The 23,473-nt window shown below is 40.5% G+C and overlaps 1 long non-coding RNA gene across 2 annotated transcripts in view; it reads right to left on the reverse strand.

The window, feature by feature from the left end:
* Nucleotides 1-254: 254 nt before the first annotated feature.
* The window catches only part of LOC307213859, a 28,494-nt gene continuing 5,275 nt past the window's right edge, over nucleotides 255-23,473 (reverse strand). The window contains exons 2-4 of one of the 2 annotated variants that reach the window (XR_013837749.1): nucleotides 6,629-6,745; nucleotides 5,931-6,064; nucleotides 255-374 (exon numbers count right to left, since the gene is read on the reverse strand). This is a non-coding gene — a long non-coding RNA (uncharacterized lncRNA). The remainder of the gene's footprint in view (nucleotides 375-5,930; nucleotides 6,065-6,628; nucleotides 6,746-23,473) is intronic. The other variant, XR_013837748.1, reaches the window with a different exon arrangement.

Here is a 23,473-nt window from a genome sequence, read left to right on the forward strand (position 1 = left end):
AGTAGTGCACGATCAGCGGCTTTTTCCATTGCCCGAGAGATGATTAAAAAGTAGATAGATTTGAATAATAAAATAAAAGGACTGTGCTAAGCTTTTGAGGTTATACCTCAACAGATGACAGGACCTCTTTTTTTGTAACAAGTGAGATGGTTGGCTTCTTTGGTAAAAATTTCTGCTTGCGCTGTATTCATGCCATGCTTTTGCTGAGGGAAGAAAGAACAAGCGAGAAAGCACAGAACATACTATATGCATCACTGGAACTTATTGCTTTATCTTTATTGCATTAGAGTAAATGACCTTTTTTCCCTGCTGCCAAGTCAGTCATCATATTTTAGTTCTGCCCTGAATCCCTTGTCAGGAGCTGAGATCTGAATCTGCAGAAAATAACAAGAACAACCTCGATAAATGCCTCGCTTTCAATTAGCATACTCAAAATATCACACTGTTCCTTCCTCACAGTTTTGTAAATTCACTTTTACAAGCAACTGGCAGCTTTACAAGTGCTTGAACAAGTTAATTAATCCTATCTATGGGAGAACCCTAGCCACATAGTAGAGTCAGGGTTTTTCCCCTGGCTGGAACTCATTGGTACACAGGGCACCATTGCCATTCTAAGAGAACAAGGGAGCTGTTCATGGTGGGTTTTGGAACCTCTTTTTCTAGAAAAATAGCACTGAGTATAGTTGCCCACATAACCCTGCTGTATATGGCTACTTGAAGGATCAGTCCACCCACATCACCCTCACTATGCAACAGACAAAGCAACATCTTGGATGTACATTGCGAAGCCATATAAAATTTAATCACATGTGCTAGGAGAATCTCAGCAGTGGTCACTTCATAGCTTTAGTAAAACAACAACAACAACAACAACAACAATAATAATAATAAATTTAATAAGCTTTGAGGGAGGGCTGTAGTTCAGTGATAGAGCATCTGCTTTGCATATATAATGTTCCAGATCCATCCCCAGCATTTCCAGGTAGAGCTGGGAATGTTTCCAGCCTGAAACTGACTGCACACATCACATCCATGTCAACTGCACCCAGGTTGGTTCACTACAGGTGTCTTTACTTTACAAGTGGACTGGTGCAGCATGTGGATTTCCAGCCTAAACAATTTAAAGTAACCCTGCACTGGAGAAAGGACAGAAGTAGTAGAAATAGTTGTAGCTTTGCTCGTTTTTAAATGAATGAATTGAGGACCAGTTACTAATATTCTCACCAGTTGCAGTTTTGATCCCTATATGGGACAGCTGCATATTCCTGCATTGCAGGGGGGATGGACTAGATGATTCTCAGCATCCCTTCCAACCCTACAATTCTCTGATTCTATGATTCACCACCTTCCCAAACCCACAGGAAAAGAGAAGATATAGCTGAATCTTTGAGTCCTGTTTTGTCTGATTTGCTTTTAAAAAACCAGTGTGCTCTTCTGAAGAAGCCTCCCATTTATGGATCTAGGGCTCAGGGTAATTCTTGTGTAAATACACAGAACATAGGCTTGCATTCAAGAAGCTTTGGAAAACATTGCCATATCCATTCCTGTTCCAGCTTGTGGCTTCAGTGCGGATGAACTTGAAAAGCACAAAAAGCAGAAAAGAAGGCTACTCTTGGACTTGAATCTGCCATTCTGGTTTTGTAGTAACACAGCTTGTAGCTTTGACTTTTGCTAAGCAAAAAGGAAACCCTTTGTATATTTTTCAAAGACGGAAGCAGTCTGGAAAGGAAGCCTCTTCTGACCTTGCTCTTCAGAGGCAAGAGTGCACGACTGTAGGTGTGGGAAGATAACTTCATAGGAACACGGGGCGTCTGGGGAATTGCAGAGATCATGTTATTTACTTTGATCTGTAACCCCCCAGAGCGAAAACTCTGCCAAATGTGCCCCAGAGAAGGTGAGGGCGGCTGCTGACCTAGTGCAAAGATTCCATTAGAAAGTAAAATTTCCATCTCTAATTCAGTCCACCACTTAAGGTACAACTACACAGCAGTCCTCAAAGCATCCTCAGTCCTTGCCAAAGGCTGGCCCACACAGGAAACAGAAAAACCCATAAGACCTTTATGAAGCATGTGACCTATGTCACAGGACAAGGTCTTGGCATGGAAGGAGTAGGGGGGTGGCTATTTCCCCCCACGTTCCATTTCAATCTAATTCTTGCACTTCTTGTTTTCCACTTGTGTATCAAGCTCGGGTCAAGCAACTTGCCATAGCATTCTGCCTGCTATTCCTCTGTACAATTTTGCCCGCAGTGCTCTAACATCAGAGGGGTGAACTGAATTGAAAAGATAGGATGAATCTGTGGTAGCTGTTAGCATTCCATTTAATAGATGATTTCAGAATGAAGAACTTTCAGAGCTGATTGCGGCATTTGCGAACTGGAGTATTTGCACGGCAGCTGCAATTCAGACCACAGACACCTGCCCTTCCCTATCGTGGCATAATGCACCTTGGAACTTTCTGGAACCTGACAGATAGCTGGAGCCTTTACTGTGGCCTGGAGCAGAGTGTAGCTTGCATTTTAATAAGGGAAGCAGTGGGACCAGAAAGGAAAGCAAGGCAACTGACGCTGGAGAGAACAGCAGCGTGTTACTTTATCTGGGACTCGGTTTCCGGCTTTCCTCCTCTTTCAGAATGGCCCTCTCATTTTTCAATAGAGTCTTAGCTTAGCTTACCATACGCTGCCTGCTGCCCTGGCTGATATGAAAAAGCCTGGGATAAGGCATATGTAGGATGCTGAGAGAAAGGAGGTAACAGTTGAGTGTAGTAAGCGGTGCATTCTGGCCAAGCTGTACCCGAGATGAAAATGATCTATCTATATTGGTTGGCTATCAAAGCTTTGGTCACTATAACCTGACTATTCTGAAGCAGTCTGTTGGTGCATTTGCCAGATAGACAAAAGAAGCCAGAATCTGCATGAGTTTTTTTAACTTGGCTGCTCTTAAGAACATAAAAAGAGCCAGGTGAATCAGGCCAATGGTCCACCTAGTCCAGCATCCTGTTCTCACAGGATGGTACAAGATTTCCACTCCTGATTTAACACAAGATAGCTCTTGCTATCTTGGGATCCTGTCAGGCACAACACCCTGGCCAGGCAGTGTAGAGAAAGCTTGTTATTTGGAGTGTGTGTGTGCTTCTTTGGGGCTGTTTTTGAGCTAGTTTCCCTTTTAACATTTAAATGCACGTAGGCACTGGTTTTCTTTAAAAGGAGGATCTTTTCTCCTTCTTTTTACATTACATTTCTGTGTCTTGAATTTTCCAAGCTATGCATAGTCCACATCATTCCTCTGACCCAGGTGTCAGACTTGATGCACAAATAATGTTGGAGGTTCTTCCTGTAAGGGTATTGTATGGCATTCCAGCACCTGGAAAAACTATCATGGTAGTGGCATACTGGGCTCTTTATACATCTAAAGCACATTTAAGCCCTGCCCCCAATCCTGGGAACTGTAGCTTGTTAAGGGTGCTGAGAACTGTAGCTCTGCAATGGGTAAACTACAATTCTTTGCATCCATCTAAACCCAATCTAGTTTATTTCTATCCCCGAGCCAATATTTCACTGTAAATCAGTTTCCATTTATCTCATTTCAGCTTTTACAGTCTTGGACCACTGCAGCTCTTTTCATCCAGGCTTCTTTCTTCTGGATGTAACTAATCAACTGCATTAGCCAGTTTTACCTATCTGCATTACTGTATTTCCACTTCTCCACCTAACTTCTTAACCAAACCAAAGTTGTGTTAATGTTCTGTTTTCCATTATTTGATAAATTTATTTTCTGTCACCCATACATTATTTGTTTCTTTCTCTTTTTAAGTTTTGCTTTCCTGGGTTGGTTTTTCTAAACTTCCTGTGACCTTTAGAGCTTCCTGGTGAGAACAGCTTCTAAAACAATCAAAAAACAAAACGGCAAAGTGGTTGAAACTGTTTCATCCCTTCACATACATCTTATAATTAAAGGAACCACAGCTTCCTTTTGCCTCACATCTGTGGTGCCAAGAAGCGACAGGGGCAGTGGTCTGCTTGGCACTGCCCCTTTCATAGTCTGGCAACTGAGACAAACCACTAATTGTGCTTTGGGTTGCCCAACAATGAATTGGGCAAAATTCATTGTTATCCAAATTTAGCATGTCCCCATGTAATTTCGAGTTATGAATGAAAATAAAGTCATGTTTCCTTAAAACTCTAACAGAGCATTTGGAATACTTTCCAAATAGAATATAGAAAAAACTTTATTAATCAGCTTTCAGCCATGTATTTAACTCTTTGCACATTTGCTTAGATTGATTTCAAGTTTACATTCTGGAGGTTGTGCTATATATCAGGGTCTCTCACCCACCCCAACCAAGCAGCATTATTTCACAGGCATTAATGAAATGCATTATAATTTCTGGTATGTTACCATAGTAGTTATTTGAATATGCTTTCTGTATTTTCTAAGCTTCCATGAGAGAACCAAGGATGGAAACTCTCTCCACTGCGTGAACAAATGATCTAAACAAGCCATTTGTGTCTTATCTGCAAATTGTCAGATCTGCACAAAGGACACAGCCAGCAAGCCTTCAGACAGTGAACTTTGAACCTTGGCTGGACCTTGCACTAGTCAGCACAGTAACAGGAAAGCCAGCAGACAGATTTTGAACGGAGGTTAGAAGGCTGCTGTAGGGTTATGAGCAGAGTAACAGCTGCACTTTGCTACATGAACTTTGTACTTAGACACAGGGGTACTTAATCTCTATGACAGAGCTCTTTGTTTCATTACTTATTAACATTCCCTTCCCGAGTAAAGTTCTTTCGGTAATGAACCTTTTTTGAAAGCATGATTTACACAGATGAACAGATATGGACTATTAAAAATAGCGTGAGCAGCTTTACCAGTTTAAATATTATACCTCTGCATGAACCTTGTGGACTTTACTGTTCAAAACCCCTTAAGGCATCCTTTTTGGTAACCATTGCAATGATAATGATATGTTATGACATGCTATTTTCATGGAAAGATTCATACAATAGTTGTAGTCTATCTTCAAAAGGATGGCGAATCGTTCAATAGAATGTTGTCATCATTCTTTACCTCCTGCATTTTCTTTTGTTTTTTAATTAAGAAAGGTGGAAACCAAGAGAATAATTCCTCATTGATTTCTGGGCTCAGTTTAAGTGTTCCTCTTGTGTTGCACATGGTAAAAGACTGTGTATACACATCATTTCCCAGATGGTATGTTCAAGAGGAATGCCACATGGGGCAGTACAGTGGTACCTCAGGTTACAAACACCTCGGGTTACAAACACTTCAGGTTACAGACTCCGCTATCCCGGAAGTAGTACCTCGGGTTAAGAACTTTACCTCAGGATGAGAACAGAAATTGCGCAGTGGCGTTGCGGAGGCAGTGGGAGGCCCCATTAGCTAAAGTGGTACTTCAGGTTAAGAACAGTTTCAGGTTAAGAACGGATCTCCAGAACGAATTAAGTTGGTACCCAGAGTTACCACTGTAGTAGCCACCAACTTGGATGCATTTAAAAGAGGATTAAAGAAATTCATGGAGGACATGACTACTAATGGCTACTAGTCATGATGGTTATGCTCTACTTCCACAGTTGAAGGTAGTAATGCTTCTGAATACTAGTTCCAAAAACTGCTGGAGAGGAGAATGCTCAGGTCCTGCTTGCAGGTTTCCCAAAGGCATACTGTGGGAACAGTGTATATATAATCAGCAGATTCAAATGTAAAAACATTAAAAGCAAAGATAAAACTGGGTATTTATTTAGACTTTTTTTTTTTTTTAAAAAAAAGTCTGAATGGGCTCACATTTTTCTGCAACAAAAGATTATGACCAAACAGTATGTAGGAGGAATAACGCCTTAGGAATCAGTGATTTAAAATGTAACGAGAACAAAATAAGAAGGCTATAAACATTACAATATTTATGGTTATTACCTGGAAAATCTTCAGTGAAGAAAATGAATTCCAGATACAGTGTTTTGTCTCCGTCCCACTCCAGAATGCTCTCTTCCCAGAAACCATTCTTCATTGAAAGAAGCAGTTTGTCATCTTTCTTTCCTCCCTCTATGCTGAAAGCCAAAATCAATTTGTGTTTGTTATTTATCTGAACAGGTGGGAAAATTAGGAAAAGACACCAGTTGGCTGTAGAGAAGGTTTAAAGGCTGGAAAGCAGATTTGCTGAAAGTGGAGAGGATATATAACAATGGGTGGGATCCAAAGTTGTAGAAGCAGAACTCCAGCCATGCAAAAGCGCTTTCCCCACCCTGCTTCCTTACTGCAATCCCTTGTGCTCCCTGGAAAGTCACTCTGAAGGTCAGAGGATGCTCTGGAATGATATAAGATGTGGCAATGGGTGATGCAGATTCTACCTGGGAAACAGGTATAGTAGATTGTTCATTTGGTACTATCAGGGACAGAAATCTGGTTCTTTTATTTGGATTGATTTGTCTATGTGCCAGGCCTTAGTCATTGATATATGTCATAAAAGGCCCATAATTTGTACCTAATGCTATGATTTGATTAATGTTCAATGCTGGCATAATGCTGACTTATTTGCAATCAGTATAGATTACTGCTGATGAAAAAGCCTGGTTAGCCTAGTCTTTTCCAAGTAGAAAAGCAAACCAGCCTACCTCAAGTTCAGTGGCTCAGTTCAAACACATTGCTAAACCTTGGATGAGCTTGGTCATGCCTTGGGTTCAAGCTTTCTCTTCTCTCCTCCACATAAAACTGAAGTTTGCATATGACAACTAAAGAAAAGCAGAAGCAGAATGGTTTCTGACCAAGGGAACAAGGCTGGACAAGCCTTGTGTTCACATGTTCCCCCTTCCATCTCCTTTCCCAGAGCAGCCATGAGGAGGAGACTAGAAACACCCACTTCCTCCTTGAAACTAACCACAATTTATTATGTCCAAAGCAAGTACTGTGATTAGTTTAAAAACTATGAGTTTTTAAAACATGGCAAGATCAAAAACCATGGCTTGATATTTGAATTTTTTTCAACCATTCACAGCTTAAATTAACCACAGATTGTCTGGTGCAGATAGAACAATAAACAATAAGGTAAGTCAAACGGAGGATGGCCACACCTGGAAAGGAAAGCACTGCTTCCTGAGACCTACTATTTCAGGGCTGGGGACCCTGTGGCCCTCCAGCTGTTGTTGGGCTCCAAATGCCATCAACCCCAATAAGCATGGCTAATGTTCAGGGATAATTGGAACTGTAGAACTGTAGTTTAACATCTGGGGGGAGGGTGTCAGAAATTCCACACTCCTAAGATAATTGCTGAAACTGAAAACTGAACCGGCACAGTATTCTGCACGTAAAATATGTGCTCTCTGAGTGAGCTTTGTTCCAAACACACACACACAGAGACACCCTTTGACTCCACTTATTAATGCATTTAAATAACTTGGCACTTGCATTTGACCGATGTCCTGTGTGAATGATGGTAACAGCGGATACTTACAAAGGGTTAGAAGTGCATTGTATAGCCCAGCTGAGGATGTCACATCACAGTATGTGTCATAAGGAAAGCATACTATGTGAAAAAGGCCTTTGCCACTTCAATGGCAGGCTGAGCGATCAAACACTGTGCATTTAATTATTAGCTAAATGCAAGGCTGAAGATTTCAAATTAAACAAAAGAAGCCATAGGAAGTGTGAGAAGTTGTGACCCTGAAAGTCACTTCTTAGCTCTGTATTCAAAAAGTGGCCTGCTCATAACTTTCTAAACGGCAAAATTATGTTTACATACAAATTGCAGCTTAATTAGTAGAATAGCTGTACACTTCATTTGGTGCCAAAGGAGCAAAGGGTATGGTTAGTAATACAGATTGGAAATTGACAATAAAGCCTCCTAGTTGTGTAGGACAACCAATGCATATGAATATCACTCTCATATTCTTAGATATTAATTTGTCCATGAAAGACAAGGATGAATATATTTTTAAGAAAGGTTATTATATTCATACCAACACACCTTTACAGGGTAAAAAGGATTCAACGTATTTTATTATAATTATTTATTATTACATAGCATCATCATTATGTATAGCTGCATCCTTCTAGATGCAAAATATGTCTTTCTGCATATTAAAGGTTATTTCAACTTCACACTGAACACCTCTTCTTTCTCCCCCAAAAGACTGCCAACACTACACCAAGACATAACACATGTACACTGCTACTGATTTAAAACAACACACATCTGCTACAAGGACCTTATAATCTAAATTCAAATAGAAGATAATTGAGAGAAGAGAGAAAAGGAAGAAGGACAAAGTAACTGGACACATTAAGCTGTTTCCTCTGGAAGTTTGTCATTGTATACCAGTGAGTCTCTAAGGCCACATGACTGCCTTTTTGCTGCTACAGGCTGACAAGACTACTCTTCTGGAATTAACAAATATAGCCATTCATGCATATGTTTTATTCAGCATCAATCCAATTCATATAATCCCGACAAAACGCTGCTTAAAAGCTTTTTAGCATTGGCAGTGTAACTATTTTTAAATCCATTAAACATGATTCAAATTACAAGAAAGGAGATTCCAACTAAACATGAGGAAGAACTTTCTGACAGTAAGAGCTATTTGACAGTGGAACGGACTCCCTTGGAAGGCGATGGACTCTCCTTCCTTGGAGGTTTTCAAAGAGAGGTTGGCTGGCCATCTGTCTGAGGTCCCTTCCAACGCTGCAGTTCTGTGGTTCTGTGAAAGTGCAGGCATGTTGATCATGCCATTTCCACGCTTGTGAATAGCGCATTATAATCACAATGTTAACATTTGAGCATTGTTCTTTCTCTTCACATCATATTGCCTGTACCAGGCAAAGATATCACAATTCATAATGCTTCTGATGTTGTAGACTGAAATTACAATGGGATGTCAAGGGAATTAGCTCAGCTTGAAGGAAAAGAAATGAAATCCCACCCCCACCCCCTTTCCTTTTTGTGGATAACATGAAGAGGAGAGTCACAGTTTACATCTTAGTGGTTTCAGTAAATTAGAAAAGTCAAACATAACAAGAAGCAATGCAAAATAAAATTCAGCATGCAGAATTTGGCTTCATTGTTACTTAATAGTTATGTCACTGAGAGACCATTTCAAGTCTGTGGCTGCCGAAATCGCAGCCCAACTGATGCATAAGCCATGCATAATGTATTACATAACACTATATATTAAGTCAGCTCTAGAGTGTTAATATGTCATGAAAGTTAATTCAGATATCATACATTATGCAAAAGAGAAAGAGATGTGAAAATAGACCTCCCCCTCCACCGCTATTTTCAAGAGGTGTCAAGCAAGCTATTTCAATGTCTTCCCTTAGGGTCTGACCTAGTAGGATGCAGAAACACTAGTCCGATGCTCTTCAGAATAAAGAAACCTTGCTCAGATCTTGACATTCATACACAGCAAAAGAAGGGCTAAACAATGGCCGAGATCAGAGCACACACTGCCCAGCAAATACGGCTTTAACATAGTTTTAATACCATAATGAAGTTCTTTCAAACACCAGACCAAATGGTAGTCAGCAGGCCTACATTAGGCGAGTGAAACTGAGATCTCAGGCAGCTGATTTTGGGTGCCATGTTATTGTTACTGCCAGGGTGGGGTGTTTGTGGGCTTTTCATTTTCAGATACCTAAAAAACTTGACTCACCCTGGGTGCTAAACACCTTGACTCTCTGTGTCTCTCTCTCACTCTCTCTCTGTGTGTGTAGGGGGATGCCATTTGTTGTTTTGTCTTGGACAGCAAAGCCAAAATTTCTTGGGCTAGCCCTGCATTTAAACAGTGCCACTTCAGAATGCAGGTTGGGATTTAGACAATGTCTCACTAACAACAACAACCCAACATATGGTAAGCTAACATACCAGGGAGGAAGCTGTTTATTTGTTTGTTTCATAATATTTATAGACCACTTGATTGTAAAACAAGACCTCAAAGCTAGCCTTTAAGTCTTCTCACTGACACCTAGTTTCTTATGTGTTATAAGAAATTAAATATTTTTGCTGCAATGTTGAAATACCTACGGTGAGCTTGCACCTGTTGTCTGGAGTGGTAGCATCTAGCCATAGATTTTCCACCTCGGTTGCTGTTGCTTGTGGGAAGAAGTAGGCCACAGGGAAATGGGTTTTTGAAGACATATGTTGAACCTTGCCTTTCTGGACATGAGGCAGCCTGTTGCCATCCTCCATACAAAGTAACTGGCTAACCCACAGCAAAAACTATGCAGAAGATAAGCTGGGAAGACATCTCACCTGTAAAAGTTAATTACTTCATTCCATAACTAACTATACACCGATCAATGCCAAATTTATGTTTTATACTTTCTGTGGTAAGTCTTGGCTCACTGTAAAACATGTGGTTTAGAATGTAATACATCTTTCATTCTTGCTGCCATGGCCCAAAACAAAGCAGAGCTTAATTCATCTCCATTACAGCCCTACTGGACCCAGTGATCTTACAACATGAAATGCCATTTGGCTATATAGGTACAAGCATTTGCTTAGCCCTAAAACACAATGCCGAAAATAAAAATAAAATTGGTATATGTGATTTTGTATCAGTGACAAGGATCAGGCTTACAAGAGAGATGTATTTGAACAAGTGCACCTCAGTGCTTATCAGAATCCTAATGAAGGTTTCTGCCTTTTTTTAAAAAAATAAAAGCTCTTGACTTCCATTGCCTTGACTACTGCACGAATGGCAAGACACAGACAAATCATTATGAAGAAGCAGCAGAGCAGAACTTACCAGCAGAGAAAGGGAAGCTATAATTAATCTCATTCGTCTGATAGGCAGGTCACTTTTATTATCCTCCACATATTATATATCAAGCCCACATCTGTCCTCACTGGCTAAAGTGGCAGTAAAGATGTAAACGTTCCAAAATCTGCAATCTTAAAACTGGCAGAGCCAACCTCTGTGTTTCCTTCCTGTGTTTTTCTGCACATTGAAAATGCACAGTACCCTCTCCCCAATATGGCATTTTCCTTATATGGCAAGCTTGAGGATAAATTGTAGATTTTTTTTTTGAAACATGCTATCTGCATAGTTGTTTTTTAGATGTCCAAATCTCCACATCTCTCCAAATCATGCCAGAGGGACCTTGTTCGCTTCATGGTGATTCAGAAAGACCAAACTTTGGTTTAGAAAAGCCACAAAGCTTTCCAAATCAGCCCAGACCAACTCAGAATTTGTCAAAATCTGATGCACACCCCCAGCAAATCATACATATATAGAGTGAGGCGAAAGAATGAATTAAGTAAACAAGAAACATTGCTGATTACTGGGTGATCTGAGAAAATGACTCACAATTCAGAGTCTAGCTTTGGAATGAGAAATGGAGAAGTATTGTAGGATTTTGTTCCAAGGATCAAATTTCTTTCACCCCAAGCCATCGCCCTGGCAGGGAGATTTGTTTTGGCATGGGAGAAAAGCTGGCACCTCTCCTTCACCTCTAGTTCAAGTCCTCTGATTGAGTGCTTGCACCACACAGCTGCTTAAATCAGATTCTTACCAGCTATGCGGATTAGTCCAATTAAAGCAGCTTGAGCCACACAATTTATAGTCAGAGGCTGACATTTATCAAGGTGCTCCACTTTTTACACACACACACACACACACACCCCCTCAATGTTTACTGGTGCTCTCCAGTTCAATGGAAGTTGACAGAGAAGGTGCTCTGGTAGTCTAGAATAGCCTCGTTGCACCTATTAATTACTGTGTAAGCCTTGACAGCAAGGACTACTGGGTTGTTGCCCATACCCACATTCATTTGCAAGTCACCAATATTCTTCTCTTCCACATGAAACAGGCAGCATGCTAACATGAAATGCATACATGCTATGTAACAGGAAAAAACTGAACTGGATATGATCGCTATGTAATTAATCTCTGCCTGAGTTCTCTATTGTCAGCTTTACAATCAGTCTGGTATTTGTGCCAGGTGACACAGGGGTTGGAAAGAAAAGCAGTTATTCAAACAAGCGAGGGGAACAGGCAGGGAGAGGTGTGGATTTAGAATTCACATTGATAGAATTGATAGGATTCAGTATACATTTCATTCAGTATATTTCATTCAGATGTTAGATGCAGATTGTACAAGATCATGGGAAAGTAATAAGTGTATCCTGCATCCATCCTTAAATCTGTAGTGTCTCCATAAACTTTTCTTTTTCTCCAGCTATAACCTCCTACATTCTGGGAAGCACTAATCCAGTTTGTGTAGCTCACGTTGCCATTGTCGATCACTGACGTTACAAAGTCAGGGCTGACTGCTGCCAGCCACATCTCTATCCTCAAGAAGTGGTCTCCATCTGCAAATATGATGCATCTGGAAAAAGACATTTCTGAAAACAGCTGTCAATTAGACACCTGGGTGCTGAATTCCAACCATAGAACTGTAGAGTTGGAATGAACCCCAGGAATCACAGCTAGACAATCCCTGACAGGTGGCCACCCAACCTGGACAATAATGACCCATCTGGGAACCTCAAGTGAAGAAGCTTAGGGTCTCTATTTTTGAGTGGTGTTCAGTTGCATGCTGATAACTTCTGTTTGGGCAATTAAAGTTGACTGGGAATTCTTCTGCAAGTAACCCACATCCCCAAAAGATTAGATAAGGAAAATGACATTGTCTAACTCCTTGCCCCTGCTTTATCGTTGAGGGCTGAAAAAGTCCATCAGTCCCAGGTATATATGTGTTTTTCACAAGCCCCAATGAGTCCTTCACTGCCATTGTGTTCACCTTGCCTGGATGCAGCTTCAGTTTATTCTTCATCCACTTGACCACAGCTGCCATGTACAAGTTCCTAGCAAAGGTTGCTGCTCCCACATAGGTTAATAGTATATCTATATCATCTATATCTATATCATCTATATCTATATCTATATCTATATCTATATCTATATCTATATCTATATCTATATCTATATCTATACCTATACAGTGGTACCTTGGGTTACATACACTTCAGGTTACATACGCTTCAGGCTACAGACTCTGCTAACCCAGAAATAGTGCTTCAGGTTAAGAACTTTGCTTCAGGATGAGAACAGGAATCGTGCTCCGGCAACGCAGTGGCAGCAGGAGGCCCCATTAGCTAAAGTGGTGCTTCAGGTTAAGAACAGTTTCAGGTTAAGTACGGACCTCCGGAACGAATTAAGTACTTAAACCGAGGTACCACTGTGTATATATATATATATAGAGAGAGAGAGAGCTATAGTCATTCTACATTACTAGCGAGACTTTACCTGCAGCCTCTAGATAATCTGTCCCCCATCTCTGAAAACCAGCACAGAAAAGCTGAAGGGGGAGCTGAATAGTCTCATAGTATGACTTTCTGTATTAATTCTAACAAAGAATTCTTCATTCTGGTTCAACTCTATTTCAAAAAACCAATTGTCATCACAAAAGAGGTAGGACAGCAGGTTTTTTGTTTTGTTTCAGTACGCCCTATAAGTGACTTCTATGAAACTATCTTAGTAAAGTATACTGTTTATAGTCAGTGGGGAGTTGCTCCTTTGATTACGCAAACAGTGTCATATGAGACACATGTATTGGAGCATACAGTGCTGAGTCCAGCTGAAACCAACATCCTTGGAATATATTGGAGACCTTTGGATCAGCTATCTAGTACTTTTTGCATTTTTAGCTCCTGAATGGCGGAGCAAAAGGATTTCACCAGAACTTTAACTGATTTAGCCTGTGAGTTTCCCCAACCTTTGACCACCAAGGGAACTATAGGCCAAATAGCTAGATCAGCAAAGGAGCTTAGACGGAGCGGTACAGAATAGATTGTGTAATAAGGCCAAACTCCAGAACTGATACCAGGTCAGATGCTTCTACAACTGACTACATTGCCTCTTCCACACCATGACCATTCATAGTCCATCCCCCCCCCCGAAGTTTCATGAACACCAGGCTGGTAGAGGCTGGACCAACAGTAAGCATCTTATTCACACAGAAAGCCAAATATAAACAGAAAACAATTTATAAATCAAATTTACTGTTACAATATAAAGAAATGTTTGCTTTTAATCTGATGTTAAAATTGTATTAAGTTTGTTTGTCTTCATTTTAGTAAGCCACTTTGCAGGCCATTCTGTTTGAAAAGTGGTTTATGTTTTAAAAAAGCAAATACACAGACTTTGCAAAGCTGAAGTGACATGCAAGTGCTGTTCAGTAACCTCCATGTGGGACCATAACATTCTCTGTCCGGCGCTAGTGCCCTCTTTGAAATAAATAAAAGCTAATTTGTTAGTAACAGTCCTGTGGCAGCTGCAAAACAAATAAACTTCAGTCTTGGTAGACCACAGAACATAATTAGCACCAAACAAGCTTCAGCCATCCATTTTGCTGAAGGATGAAGGATTTTGTGGGAACAAGCATTTAAAGTTTCAAATCAAAATGGGTGGTGTTGGGGACTTGCCAGTGATTTCCAGTAGTAAATGTGCTTTTGCAAATGACTAATCATACAAAGATGACCCAATACTCTTTTGCATCTTTGGAAGTGGCAAGTACATTAATTCTCTGATTAATGCTCCTTAAGAATGCCACTTTTAATTTCGTCTAAACTGTAATGCTTTTGCTTTGTCTTTTGCAGGGGAATGTAAAACAAGTATATTTTATAGCCAGTATGTGACTGTTATGTGACATGAAATCGTAAGTCCAAATTTAAGATTCCTCAATTCAAATTTTAGAAATTCAAAAATTAGAGTTTAACGTATTGCATTGCATGGACCCAGTTCTTCATTTTTTCTTTGGCAATCACTTGTAGCCAAGTAAGAATATTTTCCATGACTACGGTCTTAATGGTGTGTCCGTAAATGACTGTGGAGGCCAATTCTGAATCCACATGTCCTTCCACGGTGGGGACATAGGTTTCTGGGTGGGAGTTGATCATGGTGAGGATTTGTCAAACGTGCCTCCCTTTTATCTTGTTTCTCCCTTTCATCCTGAGTTTGTGATTCTTCAATATCCAAGAAGCCTTTGGTAGAGGCTATTCTCCAATTGGAGAGCTTGCAGGTCAATGTTTCCAAATTATCCATGCTTATACTGCTTTTTTTAATAAAGATTTTAGAGTGTCTTTAAATCTCTTTTGTTGTCCTCCGGCAATTCTCTTTCCATTCTTAAGTTGGAAATAGAGTAGTTGCTTTGAAAGATGATAATCAGGCATCTGAACAACACGACCAGTCCAGCAAAGTTGATATGAAGAATCATTGCTTTGACATTGGTGATCTTTGCTTCTTCCAGTACACTGACATTAGTTCGCCTGTCTTCCCAAATGATATGTAAATTTTTTCGGAGACACAGTTGATGGAATCTTTCAAGGCGATGGAGGTGGACATGCTGCTTACAAAAGGTGGAACAGATGCTCTGGAATGAAAAGGACTGCTAGCTTCAAATATACAAACCAAGCATAGGCAGAGACAGTTTAAATACTTCTATAAGCATCAATCCCGTGGCCCACATCAGATCAGCTAGGAGGGACAGCCCAACACCTCAGGAGATTTTGCCTTCAGCTTACTCAATCCATTTCTGTGTGTTTCTCTATCAGTGCCAAACATGTTCCTTTTGTTCTCTGCACATAAATCTAGCTTGCATCATTCTAGCTGGAGGCTGATGTGGGAAAGGTGTGCCACATTCTCCAAACTTCTGATAGTTTCCCCTACATTCAGAACATTGAGGAGATATATTTTTACAGCCAGATCTCATAAAGAGTTGTTTACTAGCCATTAAAGAATATCAACTCTACATTATCTTGCCTGACAAATGGTATGGTTAGATCAGTGTCCAACCTTTAAACTTTAAAACTGCCAAATAAAAAAGGAATTTTAAAAAATATCCATTTTGAGCTGAAACTGACTGTGTCTACCATCAACATTTAACTAAGATTGACAATACTAAGTCTTGACAGTGGCTCTGATCCTTTCTTAACTCACCACCGCTAAGTCCAAAGCCTTCTGATTTTGTGCATGGCACAACCTTTGCAGAATTTACAATGGGGGCAAATTACTTTTACTCTGGGATAAAGTACTTCCCAGCAGTGCCAGAAATAGCCAACAGTTCCTACAGATTCTAATTAATCATTTCTAATGACGGATTGTAAGTAGATTTGTGGTTCCCTCAAACTCAGTGTTGCATCAGCCAAAGGCAAAACATAATGGGCACAGCCTACAGAAAAATAAACATGCTTACTTACTGTTGAAATCAGAGTGAGATAAGTTCTTAAATGTGTGCTTGTTCCATTGATTTTAGCAGAAATTAAATAGACTTTGTACTTTTACTGTAGTCTGTGTATTTGATCCTTCGTGGTAAATATGTATCCAATAAATGTGTATTCAGTCTATTGTCTCTATATGCTTTGTAATAAAGATGTCTGGTAGGCTTGGGGTTCTCTGTATCATGCCTGTTCACCTTGAATCAGTAATTCCTTGCAGTCATAGAGCTCCCAGTTCCCTTCAATGGAGAAGGACGTTTTGAGGGCATCAAGCCAATGCTATGAACCATAACAATCCAGTAGGCCCTGTGAAACACTGGGAATTGTGAGAAATCCAGTGACAGAACTGCCATTTCATTGGTTAAAACTAAACTGGTCAACATGGTCTATTGAGGTTGAATATTGTTTCACAAAAAGTAAAGAAGAGATTTTTTAGGTTTTTGTCAAAAAAATTCAAAGCCCTCTGTGTTCAGACATCTGACTTCATCGCCTCTAAAGCACCGTAGATGCACAGCCCTTCCTCACGCCTCCCTTTCTCTCTCCCATTGCACACTGGCTTCCACATGGAGATCTGGTTTACATTTAGCCAGAATTCTAAAGGATCTAATCAGCTGTTAAAAGATGTTAATATGAGGAGAAGCTCTAATTCAAAGTTTGAAGAAATGCAGTACAAATCCTAACCTTTTTCTTTTTCTTGCATTTGTGCCAACAGGTTGTTGAAAAGTTTTTCTTTCTTTTTTCTTTTGCTGTAGGCAAGGTTCTCAAGCTGCCCTTGATTTTGGGCTACCAGCCATAAACAGACAAAAGAAACCAGCAATGCAAAGCAGTAAACATCATAGCTACACCATTAAGAACAGAATTATCAAATAATAGCATAGTTTATGACTGAAAACCAGAAATAATCTGAGTTTAATTAGTGTTTTTGCTAGACCTATGAATTCAGGTACTTGACTGGGGCCTATTATTATTAATTTTATAAAGACATTTCTTTCATTATTCTCAGCAGACCATCTTTCAGTTCCATGATGTCTTTACACATGGCTTTCAAAAGAAATGATTCAATCTGCCATTCAACACAGCTTGTCAATGGAAGAAATGCAATTTTTTTTTAAAAAAATGCTTGAAATCACTTGATTAAACAACAATAACACACACACACACACACACACACACACACACACACACACCTTATAGCTTTCTGATTCATATGCTCCTTCGTTGTAATTTTTTAGCTTGCGTCAGGCAACATAATTAGAGAGATGGACAAGCTTCCAGGCTCAACTCAGACTGGGTCCCACCATTCACAGAAAAAGCGGAGACCACTTAAGGGGAAAAAACACCTGAAGAGTTTAACACTTGCTTGTAATTGATGCTCCCTTGTGAGGCCCCCAAACCTCCTCACTTGCTGGCTGTACAGAAGGTAGAGCATGAGAATCTTAATCTCAGGGTCATGGGCCCCAGGTTGGGCTAAAGATTCCTGCATCGGGGAAGGGGGTTGGATTGCATGATCTTCATGTTCCCTTCCAACTCTACAATTCTATGATTCTATTTCCACAGCTGCTGAGGCCTCAGTGGACTGGACGTAGGAAGAAATAGACCTCTTTTGCACTACTTTAGGTTTCTCCATCCTCATCGTTTTGCTCTCTTTCATTCTCTCTAGGCTAGCCAACCCATGGGTAATTCCCCCACTATCCATGCATTTGGTACTGTCATGTATGCCCATAGAACTCTTACAGGGGGGCAGACCTTGGCCCAGTCAGAATCCTCCCCTGCTTACAAACATATGGATGGAACCAGATGCAGGTGTGGAGGCTGGAGCTACAAGCCCTCACTGCATCTACCTCTGAATGTGCAATGATGGTTGTGTTTACCCCTATATTCAGTTACTTGAAGCTGGAAGTATGGACTTTCTGATTTGAAAAATATTCTCTTTGAGTTAGGTCATGCCATGTGCATGAAAGTTCTGTCTGTGGTGTATGGTCTGTGGTGGCTGTTTCACCTGTGCAAGTTATCATTTCATGATGACGCATCTATATATGTGAATGCATCCTTACTCTAGAGTAGCTGTAATCCCTTTGAAAGTACCATCTTTAGTGAGACTCACCCTGAAGTAAGCAGACTAGACCTCCAATCAATAATGTTTTTCTAAGAGCTTAAATACTGTTTTATTTTGAAATATTTGGAACTTGTTTTGTTGTAAGCTGCATTGAGCATATTTATATGGGAAAGCAGCATACAAATTTTAATAATAATAACAATAATAAGGCTTGAATAGGGCTACAGCCTCTCTCAAACTGTGTAAAAGCAACAGCTGTTCAGTCTATATTTGTGCCTCACACTTATTTTTCCAGCTACTTTTTAACAGGGAGGAAATATGCTGGCAATATTTGCATGTGAAGTTAATGTTCTAGTCTAGCTATATATGTTTTATACAAAAATCATTATGGAAAGTAATGTTATTCACTAATAAATCATGTCCTCAGTTGACATCGTTAGCACAGCTACGTGTTGACCATTCATCTTTTATCACTCTGACACAGAAATTAGTAATAAAGCTTTAAAAATTATAACAAGGGTACACTAGGGAAGTACTTCAAAGAAAGCAGCACCAAATGTCTAAGAGCATTTGTGATGCAAAGTAAGATGGCTCTGGTAATATCTGAAATTCTCTGCTGCATCTGAAGCCATTGATGAAACTGTAATGTGGGTAACAGAGAAATAGGGATGCCATTTTTTTAAAAATAATATTTATTAAAAATTTTCCAGAATAAAAAGGAAAGATCGCAAGAAAGAAAGAAAAAAACAAATATGATTTACACTTGGTTTCAGTGGCATCTTTCCCGGACTTCCCCCCCTCCCCCTCTTGTATTCCATTTCCCTTAAATTGATTCCACAGATTCTTACCCCAAATTTTAAAACCTTATTTGTAATTTTAAATAACCCATTTATTCCAAATTAATTTATCTTATTTATCTTAATGAACCATTTCTCCTTATATCTTATATAATTCCCTAAGATCGACCCCATTTCCCTTCCACGAATTCCCCTATTTTCAAACAACAAACATGAAAAAAGAAAAGAAAGAAATAATATATAATTTTACAGCCTTTGGATTCCAAATCTCCCCCCCCCCCATTCCCCGGTTCCAATCCCCAAAGTTCATCCATTGTCTACTGCCAGCCTGGTATATCCACGTCTATATCTCAACTCCACTTTGCCGTCTTTTGATAGCTTTTAATTTCAGAAAGTCCAATCTCGAAAAAACTCTCAGAAAAAGTCATTGTTCTTCCATCCAGACCTCTATGTTTAAGAGTCTAACTTAAATTCTATTTCTTGGTCCTTTTAAAGTCTGGATGTTCCAAATACTCCGGCTTCAAATTTGGTCCAGCTCTTATTCCTCAGGTTGCTTTTTCCTGTTCTGCTGCAGAAACCTTCTAATTCAGAAACTTCTTGTTCTCCACAGAGGCTTTTGTTATTCAGGAACATAACTTGCGTCAAGTCCCTTCCTTTCTTCAATAGATAAATCCATTGTCTCCTTTAGTATAGAAACCTCTGTAGACAAAATAATGCTTCGTTTTTGCAGCTTTCCCAAGAGATAACAGATCCTGCTCAAATTCATAGTATTTTTCCACTTGCCGCTACTGTTGCAATGTCCCAGCCTCCCTCTAGAGGGAATATGGTAACTTAATTTCTTTCAAAATCAGACCCAAAAGTCAAATAACTTGTTGCCTTTATTTCCAATAATTTATGTCCAAATTGTAACAAATCTAACCAGCAAAGCCATCGTAACAAAGTTCTCTTTTATTTTCCTGCTTTGACAGCTACTTTGACAGCTGTCAAAGTTTCTGTGCCTCTTCACCAGTCTCTCATAGCGGATCGTTCCCGGTTCCCGGGGGGGTTGCATTTTAGTTCCCACAAATCAGTCTTCTCCTCCAGCACAATTATTGTAATTTCCCTTCGTGAAGTTAAAATTTTTTTTCAGGTAAACAAGTTCATCTCTCGATCTTAGTTGTCAAATCCTTGCGTTGAGCCATCTACAACGGGGGGGGGGCAGACTTCCTTTTTGCACTCCCCCCGCTCGCTCCAAATTCAAAGATCAAATTTCCCTTTTAAGTCCAATCAATTTACTCACGGGTTGTTCCTTTTAGTCCAAATCCAAAATTTTCAAAGAAGAAGTCATTGCTCTCCGCCGAATGGCATGCGGCTTCGCTGGGCAGGGGAAGCATTGGACTCACAGCACCACACACACACCCCGTCACCCGCTCCGCAGCCTTTAAAAAGGCTCCTTCGCAGGTCGGGGGGCGCAAACGGTGCCCGCCGAGTCACCAAGTCCATGGGCATCTCCGCCCATGGTTTTTGAGGGTCCCTGCATCGCCGGCACGGCAGGACCCGACCCCTACCCAGCCGACTCCCTCCGGAGCTCGGAGGGAGTCCGCCATTTGGCGATGGCGCCGACCCGGAAGTCCCGAAATAGGGATGCCATTAAGGTTCTAAATAGATGCTCTCAGTAATTGCCCTTCTCTGCCACTGTGGACAATTTTAGATATGTTCAATGCTATTAAAAAGAAATGCAATAACCGTCTTGCAATCTGTGGGTAGGCTATTGTCCTTGTTACACTGAAAGTACAGTGGTTTGTTCAACTGAGCCATTCCCAAAGTTTAGACTTCACTGGTAGCTGGTCACCAGGACTGACTGAGGACATTTGCCACTAGAGGCAAAACAAAAAGTACTCCTTTCTGCCTCTTTTGCTGCGCTGTCCCCTCCTTCTTTGCTTCATGCCCGCCACCCATGCACCCACCACCCATGGTCACTAGGTGCATGCACACAGCAGCAGTTGCTCAGTGGAGAGAGAGGTTGTGAAGGTCAACAAGCACAGGGCGTGTTCCACAGAGCAGAGGTCAAATTTACCATGCCTCCCAACTCTCAGGAACCTGCCACCCTGAGGCAACTGCCTCACCTTGTCTCATAGGTGGGCTGGCCCTGCTGGTCACTCTCTGCTTCCTTACTGCCACTAAATAGGCCTAGTAGGAACAGAAGAAAGGTTTCTCATCCTAAAACAAACTTTCTCTTATGCAGTTGTCTCTAAATGATTACACCAAGTTGTCTCTTGGTTGGCGGTACTAAACTGGTGAATTAAACTGGTGTTTTAAACTGGTGATACAGCATGAAATATCACCATTTACAGAATCAGGGTCAAAACTGCAGTTCAGGGCCAGCAATGGCTCCTTTACAGAAGTTAAAACAGGAAGTAAAGACCACGATGTGCTGTTGTCCAAGCAGAAGAATGGAAACATAAAACCAACATAAGCAAGAAGCTGAGTTAACCTTCAGTATATTTCAATAGCCATGCTTCTTTAAAAAAAAAAATAGGTAGGAAAGATAAGACATGCATGCTTGAGGCTGAAGAAAAGACTGTTTGTACCTAGCACATTGGAGGAATTGTTCAAGAACAGTTCAGCCATGTCAAAATATGACCCTGTAAAGCTGCCAAGGGTCACACAGTCCTCTAATCATCTGCTGAGTTAGTGCTAGACATAGAGGTTGAAGCCACTGGTGAGTTGCTTTAACTTAATGCACCTTGCTGTTTTACAAGACTTTGCAGAAAGTTTTATCCTCCCAGCTCAAGAAGAAGGAAGCTGTCCAGTGGGAGTTAGATAAGCGTTTTTCCATGGGCTCAATCAGACATTTGATAACTCCACCAGAGTCAGCACAAATCTGATGCATTGTGGCATCCTCAAAGCACGTGCTATGTGATATATTTTGGTCTGCTGTTCTCATGTAGAATGGATACCCACATATACGCATGTGCTAAAATATCTGGATTTCTTTGTATCTTTGGTCTGAAAACAATAATCTAAAATCCATACACAAAAAGGCATCTCCAGTAAACACAAACTATATAAAGATAATGTAGTCTGATACAATATTTCATGGAAATGTGACGTTGAAATGTTGGGACTTGTTTCTCAGTAAATAAATGTATAAGAGAGATTTAGCTGTAAATTTGTCACCAGTTCTTTCACTGAACATACCTTGGCTGTGAGTCCTGAACGACTGGCTCCCTGCCTTGCAGGACTTTTTCCACCTGGCCTGGGAGGGTGGGGCCTCATTGATTCCAGCTCCAAAAGCTGAGGCTGCTGAACACTCTTGGCTGGGACATTGTTGAAGGGGATTATTGTGGTTATCTATATTATTTTTTATATTTTAGATCTTATTATGATTTATGTGGAAATTGTTCAATTTGGTTGTTCACTTTTTGATGTTTTATTTATTGCTTTTGTTATGGGGACGCGGGTGGCTATGTGGGTTAAACTACAGAGCCTAGGACTTGCCGATCAGAAGGTCGGAGGTTCAAATCCCTGCGACAGGGTGAGCTCCCGTTGCTGGGTCCCTGCTCCTGCCAACCTAGCAGTTCGAAAGCACATCAAGTGCAAGTAGATAAATAGGTGCCACTCCGGCGGGAAGGTAAATGGTGTTTCCATGCGCTGCTCTGGTTCGCCAGAAGCGGCTTAGTCATGCTGGCCACATGACCCGGAAGCTGTACGTTGGCTCCCTCGGCCAGTAAAGTGAGATAAGATCCACAACCCCAGAGTCGGTCACGACTGGATCTAATGGTCAGGGGTCCCTTTACCTATACCTTTACTTTTGTTATGTTATGTTTGTAATTATGTATCCCCCCATATTGTAAGCTGCCTTGAGCATGGTTTTAAATATGGAAAGGTGGCATACAAATAAAATGTACATGTGTAGGCGTAAGATCATATAATTGTTTCTCTGTTGTAAAAATGACTACTAGCCACAATGGCTATGTTCTACTTTCACTGTTGAAGGCATTCCAGCTCTGCATAACAGTTTCTGGGAATCACAAGAAGGGAGAGTACTATTGTTCTCAGGTCCTGCTTTTGAACTTCCTATAAGCTCCTGGTCTAGATGAGCCTTTGTTCTGATCCAGGAAAGCTCTCATGTTCTTAAAAAAAGTAAAAAAGGACAACGTTTCTCCCGCTGTCCCATTTGTTGGCAGTAGCTTGTAGCTTTAAGACCAAACTGAACCAATGATGGCCAACTAAATATCTGAAACACAATCATATCAACTCATATCTAATCTTGCTATTGATTTAAAAATCAAGCAATTTAAAGTGCACCATAATAGTACAGCTTAGGCATAAGGGAGGTGCTGTTTGTGAAAACTTTGGGCAGAAACAAAAAAGGACACACACATTTTAAGGTTGCTTCCCCCCTTTATTTTTT

Source organism: Podarcis cretensis (genome assembly GCF_951804945.1).
Source record: "Podarcis cretensis genome assembly, chromosome: 4".
Lineage (NCBI taxonomy): Eukaryota > Metazoa > Chordata > Lepidosauria > Squamata > Lacertidae > Podarcis > Podarcis cretensis.